This window comes from Macaca thibetana, chromosome 18 (genome assembly GCF_024542745.1).
Source record: "Macaca thibetana thibetana isolate TM-01 chromosome 18, ASM2454274v1, whole genome shotgun sequence".
NCBI lineage: Eukaryota > Metazoa > Chordata > Mammalia > Primates > Cercopithecidae > Macaca > Macaca thibetana.
In genome coordinates this window covers 38,605,668-38,624,059 of record NC_065595.1, presented here as the reverse complement: position 1 = coordinate 38,624,059, position 18,392 = coordinate 38,605,668, and the positions used below count along the sequence as shown (strand labels likewise).

The 18,392-nt window shown below is 39.6% G+C and overlaps 1 protein-coding gene across 7 annotated transcripts in view; it reads left to right on the top strand.

Annotated features, from left to right (window-relative positions):
* PIK3C3 (phosphatidylinositol 3-kinase catalytic subunit type 3) overlaps window positions 1–18,392 on the top strand; it is a 578,331-nt gene that overhangs the window by 139,962 nt on the left and 419,977 nt on the right. For 6 of the 7 annotated variants that reach the window (XR_007721190.1, XR_007721193.1, XR_007721195.1 and 3 more), the window contains exon 26: window positions 465–594. The exons of the other annotated variant lie outside the window; for it this stretch is intronic. The gene's annotated coding sequence lies outside the window, so the exon portion shown is untranslated. The remainder of the gene's footprint in view (window positions 1–464; window positions 595–18,392) is intronic. 7 annotated transcript variants of the gene reach the window in all.

The window sequence follows — 18,392 nt, the reverse complement described above, 5'->3', positions numbered from 1 at the left end:
AAATATTTAAAGAGGTTTATTTTGAGCCAACTATGAGTGATCAAGGCCTGAGGTACAGTCACAAGAGGCCCTGAGAACATGTTCTCAAAGTGGTTAGGTTACAGTTTGATATACATTTTAGGGGGACAGAAGTTACAGGCAGACATTAATCAAAAATGTTAGGTGTATATTGGTTTAGTCCAGAAAGGTGGGACAACTCGAAGGCGAGATGCTTCCAGACCGTAGGTGGACTCAAAGAGTTTGTGATTGGAAATCAGTTGAAAGAGTTACTATCTTAAGACCTGGAATCGATAGAAAGGAGTGTCTCAGTTAAGTGTTTGTGGAGACCAAGCTTCTTTTTCTTTTTTTTTCCAATAGCTCTTGGGGCACAAGTGTTTTTTGGTTACGTGGATAAATTGTATAGTGGTGAAGTATAAGATTTGAGGCTGTAGGGAAAAATCTGGTTTTTTTGTTTTTTTTTTCAGCTTTTAGAGGCTGCAGATACTACTTCCATCTTCAAAGCCAGCAATGGCTAGTCATGTCCTGATTCTTCTGCCTCTCTCTTTCCCCTTGAAGGACCCTTGTGTTTACATTGTGACTACCTGGATAATACAGGTAATCTATTTAAGATTAGCTGATTAGCAACCTTAACTCCCTCTTGGCTTGTAACCTAGCAAGTTCAGGGGACAAGGATGTGGACATCTTGTTGGTTAGTGTGGGCGGGGAGCGCCATTCTCCCTTCATACAGTGTAAGACTCTTTAATGCAAGTGATTCTACCAAATAAGCTGACTGAACAGAGTTGCAACTTCTACCTAGGGTTGGAAACTAGGAAGGCCATGGAAAGAGGTACCAGCTTTCTGGCACTGGGAGAGAACAGAAATGTGTTTGCCCTTAAATATTTATTTATGTTCTCTATTTTAACCCATGGACTCTGAAAAGGGCCTAAATAGTATACTTTAAAATCAACTTCAAGAATGTAATATTTTAGCCCACGTATTCATGCCCCTCATATTTTTCATTTATCAATACTCCAAGTACCTTATCCAGAAAAAAATCCTGAGAACTGTGCAATAAGCACATAAAAACATAATAGAAAGCCAAATGTATTAGGTAAGTGAGAGCCGCTATCATTAAAATGTAACATGTCTGTTTTCCAAATAGCTGCTTCAACTGTGTGGAAATATTCCATTCTTACTGGGTAGCAGACAATTTCATTTCATGACTTTTTGGAACTTTCTAGACTGATTTTGGCTTTAAAGACCAAAACTTGCTTTTTTGTCTGTTTTATTGCTCTCCTGTTTAACTTAAAGTCTTTTCTCAACCCTAAATGCAACCTCATCTTGAAGCAAAAGATGTATGTGTAAGATACCTCCAGTAGATGATTCCTTTTTCCTCTGCTCATCCTTCCAGGTCATCATTCCCAAATGCTCTTTTCTTTTCCTGTCACCATACCGAATATATAAGCAGACACCTCCAAAGTTTTAAGTAGTTCTCCTGGGGCCTTTCTCTGTTGGCTTGAGAAAGTTCCACCTTGTTCACCATGAGGAGGGAAAGAAGGTCCTCTCTGTGAACCTTGCACTCTCCTCAAAAAGGTGGCCCTGTCTCTTTCAGTGCTTTCATATGCTAGGTGCGGGTAGTAATAGTGCCAGTTCTGAAAACTTTTTGCTTCTTAAATTATGAGGGGGGAAATCCAAATTGGTATTCTGAGATACTGTAACTCTATTTCTTGGTTCTATATGAGGAATCAGTCTATTATCTTAAGATATACTCTAGGAATGTGCAGGGGTTCTAGTCCATTTCATAGAGCTGTTGTAGCAGCTACCATCAGCAGGCAGGTGGAGGTTTTTGCTTATCTTTCCTTAGGAAAAAAAATTCACATACGTGTGCTACCACAGAACCAGCATCATTTCCCAGCCCTCAAACATCTGGTTGGCATGTGTACAGATATACAACTCATGTGTACAGATATACAACTCAAATCTCAGCTCCCATGAACTTCCCTCTGAATCCAAAATCGGCCCAGAACTTGTTTTTAACTGTTGTCATGCTTTCCTATGAGAGATTAATATTCTATTCTACTACAACTAAATGACCTACCTCTATCATACCTACCCATAGTCCCGGCAGTTATCCCAGAATCTATTTCAATAGTGAGCCTCTTCGACGAACCAGTGCCATCCTACGTAGTCTGTCACAAAATGAGAGCCCCAGAAAATGCAATTAATAACATCATGGCCAGATGCCCATTGAACGTCCCAAATCTGAAAATCCAAAATCTGAAGTGCTCAGAATTCGAAATGTTTTGAGTGCCGACATGATGTTCACAGGAAAAACTTACTGGAGTATTTTGCACTTCAGATTTTGGGATTTGGGATTCTCAACCAGTAATTATAATGCAAATATTTCAAAATCCGAAGAAGAAAAGAAAAACTCAGAACTCTAAAACATTTCTGGTCCCAACCATTTCAGATAAGGGATACTCAACCTGAATTTCTTCATATCATGCCCTCTTACCTCCATGGCTGCTCTTTCTCAGTCTCCTTTTTGAACTCTTTCTACTGTTCAGCCTCTAAGTTTTAGACCACCAGAGTTCTTGTTGCTGGGACTCTTTGTTTTCTCTATCTGTACTCTCACAGTGATCTCATCCAATCCTGTGGCATTAGATGCCATTCACACATTAATAACCAGGAGTAGCTTCATGGGCATGCTACCTGTGAAGTTGCACAAGACCTCACATTCTGAAGGGCCCTGTGTTTAGTTTAATGCAATGATGTTGCTATCTTAAAAGCTTTAATAATTCATTTGATCTTTGAATCTATATTGTATAAGTGAAGACTGATGGGAAATGGAGCACGTGCACATCAGGAAATATGCCGCCATGTATGTGTCTACCACCACTCTTTTGACAATCCATTTGCCTCATGAACACAGAATTCTGGTGGGCCTACAATACATGTGGTTCAGTGAGACTCAAAGAGAGAAAAAGGTACCATTTACATCTACAGTGGAATAAGTGGGGATGCTGACGTTCTCAAGAGGCCACATTTTCCATTTGAACAAGAATTTGTTTGGACATAGAACACAAAAAGCCAAGAAACCCTATCCACACCCTGAGCTCAGTGTGCTTATGTGTGAGCTGTGGGGGCAGAGGTGATAGTATGAAGGTTAAGGTCCATCCAGTGCATAGCAATGGCCATGATGAGGCTACCATCTGGCCACACTTTTAATTTCATATACCCCTGGGCTTAGTCATTTTCTCCTAAGACCAGCACCTACACCTGAAAGAGGTGACAACTTCAACTACCTACCTGATATTGACTCTAGATTACCAGCCTAGACTTCTGATTCACTCAACAATATTTTATTTGGGGATCCTTGATGTCTTCCACATCACTGGGCTTTTGAGAGAGGCACCTACTGCTATACCATAAGACTCCTTTATCTCTGAATCTTAGAAAGAGTTGCAATAAATGGCTTTATAAAAAAACAAAAAGTTCTCTGGTATCCTCATGCAACTTGCTCCATCCTCCCTCCCAAGATCTGCATGCAGAGACAGGGCCTAGAAGAGAATGCCAACTTCCCTAAGTCAGATCAAAAGTCCCCACCCTCCTTTTCTATGGGAATCATGACTTTCTGGTATATATCAGTGTAGCCTAGTGGTCATGCACATAGGCATCAAACCCAGAGCACCTCAGTTCTAAACCTATGTTTTCTCATATCTTACCTGGGTAACACTGAGGAAGTTGCTTATCTTCCCCGTACCTCAACTTCTTCATACACAAAAAAGCATATAATAATAGAATTGACCTTATGAAGTTGTTGTATCTTTTAAATAAATAACTCAGTTTACAGGGCTTGTAACAGTGTCTGGCCTACACAGTATTATGTAATTGTTCTGCATTTTTAATTTTTTTAATACTTTTAAGTTCTAGGGTACATGTGCACAATATGCAGGTTTGTTATATATGTATAAATGTGCCATATTGGTGTGCTGCACCCATTAACTCGTCATTTACATTAGGTATATCACCTAATGTAATCCCTCCCCCTTACCCCCTCCCCACAATAGGACCCGGTGTGTGATGTTCCGCTTCCTGTGTCCAAGTGATCTCATTGTTCAATTCCCACCTATGAGTGAGAACATGTAGTATTTGGTTTTCTGTTGTTGCCATAGTTTGCTGAAAATGATGGTTTCCAGCTGCATCCATGTCCCTACAAAGGACACAAACTTATCCTTTTTGTTGCTGCATAGTATTCCATGGTGTATATGTGCCACAATCCAGTCTGTCACTGATGGATATTTGGGTTGATTCCAAGTCTTTGCTATTGTGAATAGTGCTGCAATAAACATACATGTGCATGTGTCTTTATAGCAGCATGACTTATACTCCTTTGGGTATATCCCTAGTAATGGGATGGCTGGGTCAAATGGTATTTCTAGTTCTAGATCCTTGAGGAATCACCACACTGTTTTCCACAATGGTTGAACTAGTTTACAGTCCCACCAACAGTGTAAAAGTGTTCCTATTTCTCCACATCCTCTCCAGCACCTGTTGTTTCCTGATTTTTTAATGATTGCCATTCTAACTGGTGTGAGATGGTATCTCATTGTGGTTTTGATTTGCATTTCTCTGATGGCCAGTGATGATGAGCATTTTTTCATGTGTCTGTTGGCTGTATGAATGTCTTCTTTTGAGAAGTGTCTGTTCATACCCTTTGCCCACTTTTTGATGGGGTTGTTTGTTTTTTTCTTGTAAATTTGATTGAGTTCTTTATAGGTTCTGGATATTAGCCCTTTGTCAGATGAGTAGATTGCAAAAATTTTCTCCCATTCTGTAGGTTGCCTGTTCACTCTGATGGTAGTTTCTTTTGCTGTGCAGAAGCTCTTTAGTTTAATGAGATCCCATTTGTCAATTTTGGCTTTTGTTGCCGTTGCTTTTGGTGTTTTAGACATGAAGTCCTTGTCCATGCCTATGTCCTGAATGGTATTACCTAGGTTTTCTTCAAGGGTTTTTATGGTTTTAGGTCTAACATTTAAGTCTCTAATCCATCTTGAATTAATTTTTGTATAAAGAGTAAGGAAAGGATCCAGTTTCAGGTTTCTACTTATGGCTAGCCAATTTTCCCAGCATCATTTATTAAATAGGGAATCCTTTCCCCATTTCTTGTTTTTGTCAGGTTTGTCAAAGATCAGATGACTGTAGATGTGTGGCATTATTTCTGAGGGCTCTGTTCTGTTCTATTGGTCTATATCTCTGTTTTGGTACCAGTACCATGCTGTTTTGGTTACTGTAGCCTTGCAGTATAGTTTGAAGTCAGGTAGAGTGATGCCTCCAGCTTTGTTCTTTTGGCTTAGCATTGTCTTGGCAATGTGGGTTCTTTTTTGGTTCCATATAAACTTTAAAGCAGTTTTTTCCAATTCTGTGAAGAAAGTCATTGGTAGCTTAATGGGGATGGCATTGAATCTGTAAATTAACTTGGGCAGTACGGCCATTTTCACAATATTGATTCTTCCTATCCATGAGCATGGTATGTTCTTCCATTTGTTTATGTCCTCTTTTATTTCACTGAGCAGTGGTTTGTAGTTCTCCTTGAAGAGGTCCTTTACATCCCTTGTAAGTTGGGTTCCTAGGTATTTTATTCTCTTTGAAGCTATTGTGAATGGGAGTTCATTCATTATTTGGCTCTTTGTTTTTCTGTTACTGGTGTATAAGAATGCTTGTGATTTTTGCTCATTGATTTTGTATCCTGAGACTTCGTTGAAGTTGCTTATCAACTTAAGGAGATTTTGGGCTGAGATGATGGAGTTTTCTAAATATACAATCATGTCATCTGCAAACAGGGACAATTGGACTTCTTCTTTTCCTAACTGAATACCCTTTATTTCTTTCTCTTGCCTGATTGCCCTACGCAGAACTTCCAACACTATGTTGAATAGGAGTGGTGAGAGAGGGCATCCCTGTCTTGTGCCGGTTTTCAAAGGGAATGCTTCCAGGTTTTGCCCATTCAGTATGATATTGGCTGTGGGTTTGTCATAAATAGCCTTATTATTTTGAGATACGTTCCATCAATACCAAATTTATTGAGAGTTTTTAGCATGAAGGGCTGTTGAATTTTGTCAAAGGCCTTTTCTGCATCTATTGAGATAATCACGTGATTTTTGTCTTTGATTCTGTTTATATGCTGGATTAAGTTTATTGATTTGCATATGTTGAACCAGCCTTGCATCCCAGGCATGAAGCCCACTTGATCATGGTGGATAAGCTTTTTGATGTGCCGCTGATTTCGGTTTGCCAGTATTTTGTTGAGGATTATTGCATCGATGTTCATCAGGGATATTGGTCTAAAATTACCTTTTTTTGTTGTATCTCTGCCAGGCTTTGGTATCAGGATGATGTTGGCCTCATAAAATGAGTTAGGGAGGATTCCCTCTTTTTCTATTGATTGGAATAGTTTCAGAAGGAATGGTACCAACTCCTCCTTGTATCTTTGATAGAATTCGTCTGTGAATCTGTCTGGTCCTGGACTTTTTTTTGATTCATAGGCTATTAATTATTGCCTCAATTTCAGAGCCTGCTATTGGTCTGTTCAGGGATTCAACTTCTTCTTGGTTTAGTCTTGGGGGAGTGTAAGTGTCCAGGAAATTATCCATTTCTTCTAGGTTTTCTAGTTTATTTGCGTAGAGGTGTTTATAGTATTCTCTGATGGTAGTTTGTATTTCTGAGGGGTTGGTGGTGATATCCCCTTTATCATTTTTTATTGCGTCTATTTGATTCTTCTCTCTTTTCTTCTTCATTAGTCTTGCTAGTGGTCTATCAATTTTGTTATTCTTTTCAAAAAAGTAGCTCCTGGATTCATTGATTTTTTGGAGGATTTTTTGTGTCTCTATCTCCTTCAGTTCTGCTCTGATCTTATTTATTTCTTGCCTTCTGCTAGCTTTTGAATATGTTTGCTCTTGCTTCTCTAGTTCTTTTAATTGTGATGTTAGGGTGTCAATTTTAGATCTTTCCTGCTTTCTCTTGTGGGCATTTAGTGCTATAAATTTCCTTTTACACACTGCTTTAAATGTGTCCCAGAGATTCTAGTATGTTGTATCTTTGTTCTCATTGGTTTCAAAGAACATCTTTATTTCTGCCTTCATTTCGTTATGTACCCAGTAGTCATTCAGGAGCAGGTTGTTCAGTTTCCATGTAGTTGAGCGGTTTTGATTGAGTTTCTTAATCCTGAGTTCTAGTTTGATTGCACTGAGGTCTGAGAGACAGTTTGTTATAATTTCTGTTCTTTTACATTTGCTGAGGAGTGCTTTACTTCCAACTATGTGGTCAGTTTTGGAATAAGTGTGATGTGGTGCTGAGAAGAATGTATATTCTGTTGATTTGGGGTGGAGAGTTCTGTAGACGTCTATTAGGTCCACTTAGTGCAGAGTTGAGTTCAATTCCTGGATATCCTTGTTAACTTTCTGTCTGTTGATCTGTCTAATGTTGACAGTGGGGTGTTAACATCCCGTTATTATTGTATGGGAGTCTAAGTCTCTTTGTAAGTCTCTAAGGACTTGCTTTATGAATCTGAGTGCTCCTGTATTGGGTGCATATATATTTAGTATAGTTAGCTCTTCTTGATGAATTGATCCCTTTACCATTATGTAATGGCCTTTTTTGTCTCTTTTGATCTTTGATGGTTTAAAGTATGTTTTATCAGAGACTAGGATTGCAACCCCTGCTTTTTTTTTGTTTTCCATTTGCTTGGTAGATCTTCCTCCATCCCTTTATTTTGAGCCTATATGTGTCTCTGCATGTGAGCTGGGTCTCCTGAATACAGCAAACTGATGGGTCTTGACTCTTTATCCAATTTAACCATCTCTGTCTTTTAATTGGACTATTTAGTCCATTTGCATTTAAAGTTAATATTGTTATGCGTGAACTTCATCATTGCCATTATGATATTATGACATTAGCTGGTTATTTTGCTTGCTAGTTGATGTGGTTTCTTCCTAGCATCAATGAACTTTACATTTTGGCATGTTTTTGCAATGGCTGGTACCGGTTGTTCCTTTCCATGTTTAGTGCTTCCTTCAGGATCTCTTATAGGGCAGGCCTGGTGGTGATAGAATCTCTCAGCATTTGCTTGTCTGTAAAGGATTTTATTTATCTTGCACTAATGAAACTTAGTTTGGCTGCATATGAAATTCTGGGTTGAAAATTCTTTTCTTTAAGAATGTTGAATATCGGCCCCCACTCTCTTCTGGCTTATAGAGTTTCTGCCGAGAGATCTGCTGTTAGTCTGATGGGCTTCCCTTTGTGTGTAACCCACCTTTCTCTCTGGCTGCCCTTAACATTTTTTCCTTCATTTCAACTTCGGTGAATCTGACAATTATGTGTCTTGGAGTTGCTCTTCTCGAGGCGTATCTTTGTGGTGTTCTCTGTATTTCCTGAATTTGAATGTTGGCCTGCCTTACTAGGTTGGGGAAGTTCTCCTGGATGATATCCTGCAGAGTGTTTTCCAACTTGGTTCCATTTTCCCCGTCACTTTCAAGCACACCAATCAGACGTAGATTTGGTCTTTTCACATAATCCCATATTTCTTGGAAGCTTTGTTCATTTCTTTTTCCTCTTTTTTCTCTAGACTTCTCTTCTCGCTTCATTTCATTCATTTGATCTTCAATCATTTGTACTCTTTCTTCCAGTTGATCGAGTCGGTTGCTGAAGCTTGTGCATTTGTCACGTAGTTCTTGTGTTATGGTTTTCATCTCTATCAGTTCTTTTAAGGACTTCTCTACATTGGTTATTCTAGTTAGCCATTCATCAAATCTTTTTTCAAGGTTTTTAGTTTCTTTGCGCTGGTTATGTAGTTCCTCCTTTAGCTCTGAGAAGTTTGATTGACTGAAGCCTTCTTCTCTCAACTCGTCAAAGTCTTTCTCCGTCCAGCTTTGTTGCATGGCTGGCGATGAGCTGCGTTCCTTTAGAGGGGGAGATGCGCTCTGATGTTTCGAATTTCCAGCTTTTCTGCACTGCTTTTTCCCCATCTTTGTGGTTTTATCTGCCTCTGGTCTTTGATGATGGTGACGTACTGATGGGGTTTTGATGTAGGTGTCCTTTCTGTTTGTTAGTTTTCCTTCTAACAGTCAGGACCCTCTGTTGTAAGTCTGTTGGAGTTTGCTTGAGGTCCACTCCAGACCCTGTTTGCCTGGGTATCAGCAGTGGAGGCTGCAGAAGATAGAATATTGCTGCACAGCAAGTGTTTCTGATTCTTGCTCTGGAAGCTTCGTCTCAGGGGTGTACCCCGCCGTGTGAGGTGTGAGGTGTCGGTCTGCCCCTAGTAGGGGATGTCTCCCAGGGCTACTCAGGCTACTCAGGGATTAGGGACCCACTTGAGCAGGCAGTCTGTCCATTCTCAGATCTCAGCCTCCGTGCTGGGAGATCCAGTGCTCTCTTCAAAGCTGTCAGACAGGGGCATTTACCTCTGCTGAGGTTTCTGCTGCTTTTTGTTTAGCTATGCCCTGTCCCCAAAGGAGGAGTCTACAGAGGCAGGCTGGCCTCCTTGAGCTGTCGTGGGCTCCTCCCAATTCAAGCTTCCTGGCGGCTTTGTTTACCTCCTTAAGCCTGAGCAATGGTGGGTGCCCCTCCCCCAGCCTCGCTGCCGCCTTGCAGTTAGATCTCAGACTGCTGTGCTAGCAATGAGGGAGGCTCCGTGGGCGTGGGACCCCCTGGGCCAAGTGTGGGATATAATCTCCTGGTGTGCCATTCGCTAGGGCCGTGATAAAGCATAGTATTACGGTGGGAGTGACCCAATTTTCCAGGTGTTGTGTGTCTCAATTTCCTTTGGCTAGGAAAAGGAATTTCCTTCCCATTTGCACTTCCCAGGTGAGGCGATGCCTCACCCTGCTTCAGCTCTCGCTGGTCAGGCTGCACCCACGGACCAGCGCCAACTGTCCGACATGCACCAGTGAGATGAACCCAGTACCTCAGTTGAAAATGCAGAAGTCACCAGTCTTCTGTGTCGCTCACGCTGGGATCTGGAGGCTGGAGCTGTTCCTATTCGGCCATCTTGGGTGCGCCCCCTGGCATTATTAATTTTTTGAAGATGGGTAAAAAAGAGTTATTTATTCAAGTAATAGTTTATTGAATCTTCACTGTATGCTTAGTGTTGGGGGTACGGTAGTGAAAGGAACAGACATGGTTCCCACCTGCATGGATTTTACAACCTAGTATGGCAACAGTTGGAGAGACAGACAGGAAGCAATCATACAAGCAATTTAAGTAACAGTTATAAAATGTAGTAGGTGCTTTGAAAGAAGCAAAACTGTGTGGTCAAAGAAGTTACAAGAGGAAAATCTAGCTTAGATATAATCACCAAAAAAAGTAATCTGAGGGGATAATACTTAAAGCCAAGAACAGATGATGAGAGGAACCATGCATGAAAGGCTGAGGGGTAAAGGCAGCAGGAGGGGCATTTTAATTAGAGGGAGCAGCATGTACAAAGGCCTTAAGCCATGAAAAAGCTTGTTTTGTGCAACAACCTGAAAGAAAGCTAATATGTCTGGAACCTGGTAATCAAGGTGAAAGATTAGAAAAGGAGCGTCAAGAGGTAGGTGGAATCAAATCATACATGGGCTTATAAACCATGGAAAAAGTTGGCATTTTATTTTAAGTGCAAAGGAAATCAGTGAACCAAATGATTAGTTTTAACTTATTAAATTATCACTTTGTTTATTTTATAGAAAATGGACCTTTAGGGAAATATCAGGAAGACTAATTAGTAATTTAGGGGAAAATTCTGGTGGTTTGGATTAGGGCGGTGAAAGTAGATATAGGGAGAAAGAAAATGAATTTTAAGCATGATTTGGAGAAAAACTGGATAGGACTTACTGATGGATTGACTGTGGGAGTGAAGAAAAGGGAGGAATGACAATTGACTCCCAGGGTCCCGGCGTGCGCAATAGAGTGAATTGTGGGGGCACGTACAGTGATTAAGAAGATAGAGGAAAGATGGAATATTATAGGGGGAGATAGAGAGATGAATTTTCAGTTAGCTTATACAATTTGAGATAGCTCTGAGATATTTAGCCTGGGCTTCCAATTAAAAACATAGCTTCAATAAGAGTCACAACTTCAGAAAAGAAATTTGAGAGATATAATTTTGAGAGTTATCTGTTAGTAGGTGGTATTCAGAACACAAAAATTGACAGATGCAAGTGATGAAGAATACCCAAAAGAATATTGAAAGAAAAAATGAGAGAATTCAAACTCCCTGATAAACTTACTACAAAGCTACAGTAGACAAGACAATGTGGCACTGGCTTAAGGATAGACACACAGATTAATAGAATAAATTTGAGAATCTACAAATAAACCATTAACTTATGGTCAATTGACTTTTGACACTTTTGACAAGGGTACTAAAACAATTCAAGGAAGGAAACAATAGTCTTTTCAACAAATGGTACTGGAACAACTGGATAGTCACATGTAAACCAATGAAGTTGGATTGTACTTCAAGAAAAAATTAAAATGGGTTTAAAAATTGATGCAAAATGCATCATAGAAATTACTGTGAGGTGTAAACCTACTTAAAACATTTAGAGAAAAATATAGGCAAAATCTTTGTGACCTTGGATTTTTAGGTACGTTTTTTATATATAACAACAAATGTGCAAGCAGCAGCAGCAGCAACAAAAATACACAAGTTCAACTCTGTCAAAGTTAAAAACATTTATGCTTGAAAAGACACCCTCAAGGAGGTGACATACAACCCATGGAATAGGAGAAAATATTTGCAAGTAATACATTTGATGTTGGTGATGGACTTGTTCCTAGAATACATAATAGAAAACTTACCACTCAACAATTTAAAAAATCCGATTGAAAAAATGGGTAGAAAATCTAAATAGACATTTATCTAAGAGGATATACAAATACCCAATAAGTACATGAAACGTTGCTGAACGTCATTAATCATTAAAAAGATGCAAATTAAGGCTACTATGAGATACCACTTCATACACATTAGGATAGCAGCCATCAAAAAAACAGCATGTTGGTGAGGATGTAGAAAAATCAGAACCCTTATACACTGGTTCTGGGATTGAAAAATGGTTCTGCTTCTTTGAAAAACAGGTTAACAGTTTCTCAAAATGTTAAACCTAGAGTTATCATATGGTCTAGCAATTCCACTCCTAGATATATCCAAGAGAAATGAAAACATGTCCACACAAACACGTGAACCCAAATATTTGTAGCAGCATTATTCATGATAACCAAAAAGTAGAAACAACCCAAATGTTTACCAACTGATGAATGGGTAAAGAATTGTCGTATATAATACAATGAAAATTATTTGTTAATAAAAGGGAATGAAGTTTTAATACATGCTAGAAATGGGAACCTTGAAAACATGCTAAGTGAAAGAAGCTACCCGCAAAAGGCCATATGTTCTATGATACCATTTATATGAGATGTCTGAGATAACCAAATCTATAGATAATAGATAAGGGATGGGGCAATAGGGAATGGAGAATGGGTGCTAGTGTGTATGAGATTTTTGGGGGAGGGTGATGAAAATATTTTAGAATTTAGTAGTAGTGTAAGTAGTAGTGTAAGTAGTAGTGATGGTTTCACAACTTTGTATTATATGTAAATAATATTTCAATAAAATTGTTATAAAAATTTGTAAGGTCCTCTAGAGAGAAAGTTTAAAAAGGTAACAGACAAACCATTAGATTTGGTGACGTAGCATTATCTTTATCTCCAATATATTAAACTGTAAGTTCCTTGAAGGCAGGTTGATAAGAGCATTAATTTATGTGGAATGGAGCAGAGACAGAGCAGAGTGGGTGGGGGGCACTCATCAATCATCCTGAAGGATTGGAGACACTAATAATTGTGGACCACAGTTTTCTGCCTGTTGAAGAAGCAGTTAAGTGATGGGATAGCTACTAGAGGACATTGGATAAAGGGAGCAGCTTTTTTAAACATAGAAGATACTAGAACCATAGATGATGATGATGATGATTCAGTAAATGCAAAGGGGGCTGTATGTAAAGAAGTGAAATCCCCAAGAAAGTGAAAAGGCATGTCATCCCAGAGGCTAGTGGAGAAATGTACTTTAGATAGGAAGAGAGTGTATCTTCCATTGTAATAGGAGGGGCATGGAGCAAGATTCCAAACTCTCCTCCTGGGATGTACAAGTGGCTTAGAAAAAGGAGATACAGGTTTTTTCAGCTTGGTATGCAGGACCATGTGAAAGCTGCCTTTAATGATAAAAAGAATTTTCTTTCCTTTTTTTTGGCAACAGTTTTAAATCTTACTTCAGATCCCCCAGGTTCAAATGTTCAACCAGAGTGGCTGGCCCTCTTTAGTATTTCAGCCAGTCAGATTGCAGCTCTGCTCAAGGTCCCAGCCAATCCAGTTTCTTGGCCCATATGTAATTGAGCTTAGCAATGAAATGACATGTTCTTCATTCCACTTCTCTAACGACCTCATTTTGCAACCCTACTCGTGCCCATTCTGGTAAAGAGGAAAGAAGTTGTAAATGGGTTCACACACACATTATTCTTGTTCCTATATACCAATTTTCCTTTGTACTTCAAAAAGATATGTTCCAATTATGCTTTATGAGAGCTTTCATGATGGAAAGGACAACCGTCTACACCCTCCTCTTTCTTTCATTATTTTCCTAAAGTTAACATCACTGATTTCACACTACTACATATTTCTGCTTAGTTGAAAATACTCATGATTAAACATGAGTGTTGCCATTGAAATGTATCATGTTACTAAAGTGTTTTTTACAAATTACATAAAACTTATTTTCTCTTCATCAGTAGGATTTAAAATATTTTTAAAATCACGAACAGCTGGGATCTTGAAAATAATGTTTCAAAATGAAGTTCCCATCATTTTCCATGGAATGCAGGTGGCATGTCTGTTGTTAGGGAAAATATTTTAAAGATGCTATTTTCTTTTCATAAGATTTTATAAAAGGACAGTGGTTTGAACAAACGAATCTTTATGATCCATAATTGCAATACTTGAAATCATGAAATGATTAGAAATTATGGACTCTAAACGCTTTATTTTATGGAAGAAACTGAAACCCAGAAAGGTCGCATGAATGCTCTGTGTCACGGGATTTTTGTGGGGCTGAGACCGTTTGCTGACTTCTCAGCTCCTACAATGCCTCCTCGTGACGAGGAAACAGCAAGACCTTCCTTATTATGCTAGTTGGTTCACTGAAGTTGGATGTGATTCCACTTTCTCATCTATAAAATAAAATGATTGAATTATAAGTCTAAGGTTCTGCCTGGCTAGAAAACAAAATCATTGTAGTCTCTGAATTTGGACAAAAAGAAATGCAAGTTGCTGGAAAAGAATGTGCTAAATGCAGATACTCATCAGGATCTCAAATTGTAGTCATCTTTTTTTTTCTTCAAAATAACAATACAAAAATTCCTTGCACTTTTGTATCATTCCGTACAGTTCTAGGGGTCCTTGCAGTTCTGGTCCATAGCATCCTCAGCAACAGTATATGTATATATACAGCAACTATATAACTCACACTTGCCCTAATCATGGTACCCAGGCACATTATATACATATGGAATTTTGTGTGCAAAATTCCCATCTGACAGTGACTACTGGGAGAGAAACTTAAAAATTCTTTGCTTTGAGGTTACTAGCTGGGATGACATAAGCCTGGAACTATCTGTAGTCTCATCCCTCCATGCCTGCACCGCAGCCTCTAACCTCCTCAACAAGGAGGAAAATGAGCAGAGGAGGAGGTAGAGTGGGTGGGAGGTGTGGGGCTGAGAAGACAGGAAAATGAGAAAGAGAAAGACAGAGAATCACCAGATTCTTGATTTATCTATGTCTGAAGTGTCTTCCTGGACTTCCAATTATGTGAGGCAATAAATTACTCCTTTTCTGCTTAAGCTAATTTGAATTGGTTTTCTATCACCTTTATCTGCAAGACTCTTGACTAACGCAATTACCTTTTACTCAACAGGGAAATTGAAAGCAGTTTTCAAAATAAAAGGCCTCAAAATCAATCCCAAGGATAGTAGGTAATATTCCCCCAATTATTAGACATGATCCTGAGTTATTTTCATTTATTCATTCATTTACTGAGCACTTTACATATGCAATGTACCCTATCTTAATCCATTCTGGCTTCTACAGCAAAATACCATATAGACAACAGAAATTTATTTCTAACACTTCTGGTGACTGGGAATCCAAGATGAAGGCACTAGCAGATTCAGTGTCTGGTGAGGGCGCATTCTCCGGCTCATAGATAGTGTCATTCACTGTGTCTTCACTTGCTCACGTAGACTCCTTGGACTTGGACTTTGAATATGTTGATGAGGGGTTAGCATGCTGTGGTGGGGAAAGATAGAATGACTCTGTCTAGTCCACAGGAAAAGGTCATAAGCTGAGATGGATGTTATCTCTTGGGTGGAGACCACTGACTTTGTCATCTTGTTCTTGACTTTGAGAAAAATACAAAACACACTGACAGTCTGAAACAAATCATCTAGAATGAGAGAGTGTGAAAAACAGAAGCAACATTGAAAGGGGAGGAGGAACTGCCAAGGACTCATTAGGACAACAGATACCAATTGCCACGTCTCCAGGTACTTGAAAAATTAGTTGAACTGCTGGTGAGGGAGCGTTTCTTTTTGAATATGACTGATGAAAAGGATCAAAAAGCAAGAGTTAGCAGAGGTTTGTGAATCTAAATAAGCTGCTTAATGTTGCTGAATAGAAAAAAAATCTAGATAAATGTTTTAAGCTTGCTTCTTAGAAGGTTCAAATACAGAAAAAAGACAAATGAGTAGTGACAACTTTCTGTGGACTGAATCCAAACAAGGCAACTCATCAGAAGAATTGAAGTCCTAGCAATAAAGTTTTCTATGAAACATTTTTTAAAAATGAAAACTAAAAGCTTAAATGTTGGATCTGCCTTTCAATTAATGTCCTTTGGAAATGGTAAGTATGTAAACCTTGTAAAAATCCATAATTATCAATCTATGGCAAAGTCTCATAAAGAGTTTACTTTTGGGTTGCTGATCATGTGTTAGGAAGAACAAGGAGAGCTTAGTTGTAGGGAAAACAGAATGTGAAGGCTGGGTGCAGTGGCAGATACCTGTTATCCCAGCACTTTGGGAGGCTGAGGCAGGCAGATCACGAGGTCAGGAGTTCGAAACCTGCCTGGCCAACATGGTGAAACCCCGTCTCTACTAAAAATACAGAAGTAAGCGGGGCATGGTGGCGGGCGCCTGTAATCCCAGCTATTTGGGAGGCTGAGGCAGGAGAATCACTTGAACCCAGGAGGAAGAGGTTGCAGTGAGCTGAGATCGTGCCACTACACTCCAGCCTAGGCAACAGAGCAAGACTCCGTCTCAAAAAAAAATGTTTAAGGTAAGAGTCTATGATATCATAATAGTAGTTGGAAAAATATTGTAATGTTTGTTAGCAGTACATAATATAGTCAGGATGAAGCCTTGATAAGTTAGTGAATGAATAGAGCTGGGGTCTACGTAACTCTGATGGGACAGACCCCAGACCTCCCTTCCTTCAGCTGCTGCTCCAGCCCCTCATTTTCTGTGACGTAGTAATAAGTTCAGGCCCTTGCACTTGTGTACATGGTTGGGAGCCAATTCATGTGCCCTCTTCAGTTGTACACCCAATTCATGTGCCCTCTTCAGTTGTTTTCATCAAAAAATGCCTGTAGTCCAGCCCCATTCAAAACAGTCCAGGAGGTAAAACTCTCGACTGTCTTCCCAGGGACTCTGGCTTCTGAATTTTATTCCATCCTATGCCAAAGACTTCCATGTTTCTGGCAAGAAAGCTCTTGCTCAAGTGTGCATTGTCACAGTGCTTAAAAAGGTGGATGGCATTCACATCACATGTAGTAAATAAGATCCTGTGAGAGCTTTCTGAGTAATCCATGGTTGGTGACATGTTTCCAGTTTCCTAAGCACAGTTGGACATCATCCTGCTAGGGAAAGAAAGGTGACTCAGAATCAGCCTAGAAGACCACCACGAGTGGCCTCTGGAGTGGCTCTGCCACCTCATTGTATTTAACTAAGGGCCCTTCTTTTTGGGGCTTAAGTTTCTTCATCTTTGAAATGAGGGAGTAGTATGAATGGTGTACAGTTGTCCGTCTTGTTCTAAATGTCATTGAATCAACAAAAACAGACTCTCCCAACTTTTCATTTTCTTAAATGAATAAAGGTTCAGCACTTGTTTTAATACCAGAAAAAGTGAAGTTGTTCTTGTGTTAGTAAAGATATAACCAGAAAAACAGAACAGGTAGGAAATATATTCAATTTATTGCAGGAAATTGGCTTATACCATTGTGGAATCTGGCGAGGCAAGAACAAAATCTGTAAGAGAGGCCATCAAGAAGGGCAGACTGGAAGCCAGGCACAGTGGTTTACACCTGTAATCCCAGCACTTTGGGAGGCTGAGGTGGGAGGATCACAAGGTCAGGAATTCGAGACCAGCCAGATCAACATAGTGAAACGCTGCCTCTACTAAAAACACAAAAAATTATCTGGGCATGGTGGTGGGTGCCTATAATCCCAGTTACTCAGGAGGCTGAGGCAGGAGAATCACTTGTACCCGGGAGGCAGAGGTTGCACTGAGCCAAGATCATGCCATTGGACTCCAGCCTGGGCAACAGAGCAAGACTCCATCTCAAAAAAAAAGAAGAAAGAAAATAAAAAAAGAAAGGCAGACTGGAACTCTTGGACATGGGTTGATTCTGTAGTTTATAGGCAGAATTTCTTCTAGAAATCTCAGTTCTGCTTTTAAATCTTTTCAACTGGATGAATTTGGACTGTCTGATTATCTAGGATAAACTCCTTTACTTAAAGTAAACTTATTATGAACATTAATCACACCTACAAAATGCCTTCTTGGCAATGTCTAGAGAGTATTTGATGGAATAACTGGGGACTAGAGCCTAGACAGGCTCACATAAGGTTGACCTCACAGTATGCATCGCAGTAACAGCCCCCATGGGACATTTATTTCTGAGGGCAGAATTTCCCTGGTATGGAGTGTGGCTTCTTTTGTCCTCACCTTAGTGAGCTTCACAGCAGCATTCAAGACTGTTGGCTGATGTCTGTTTTTCCCACCCAGTCTCCTATTTTGATTTCCTTGGCATTGCTCCTGCCTGATTTTCCTCTTACATCTCTAACAGCTTCTCAGATCCTCCTCCTCCACTTAGCCTTTACTTCCTTCTGTACATTCCATCTTCGCATAACTTCATCTCTTCTGCTGCTATTGAATACCATTCTTTGCTGGTGACTTTCCCAATCGCATCTCCAGCTCAGAACTTCCCTTTGAACTTCAAATGCATAACCAACTGCTTATGTTCCTTATCACCACTCCCAGGAATCTCAGAGTTA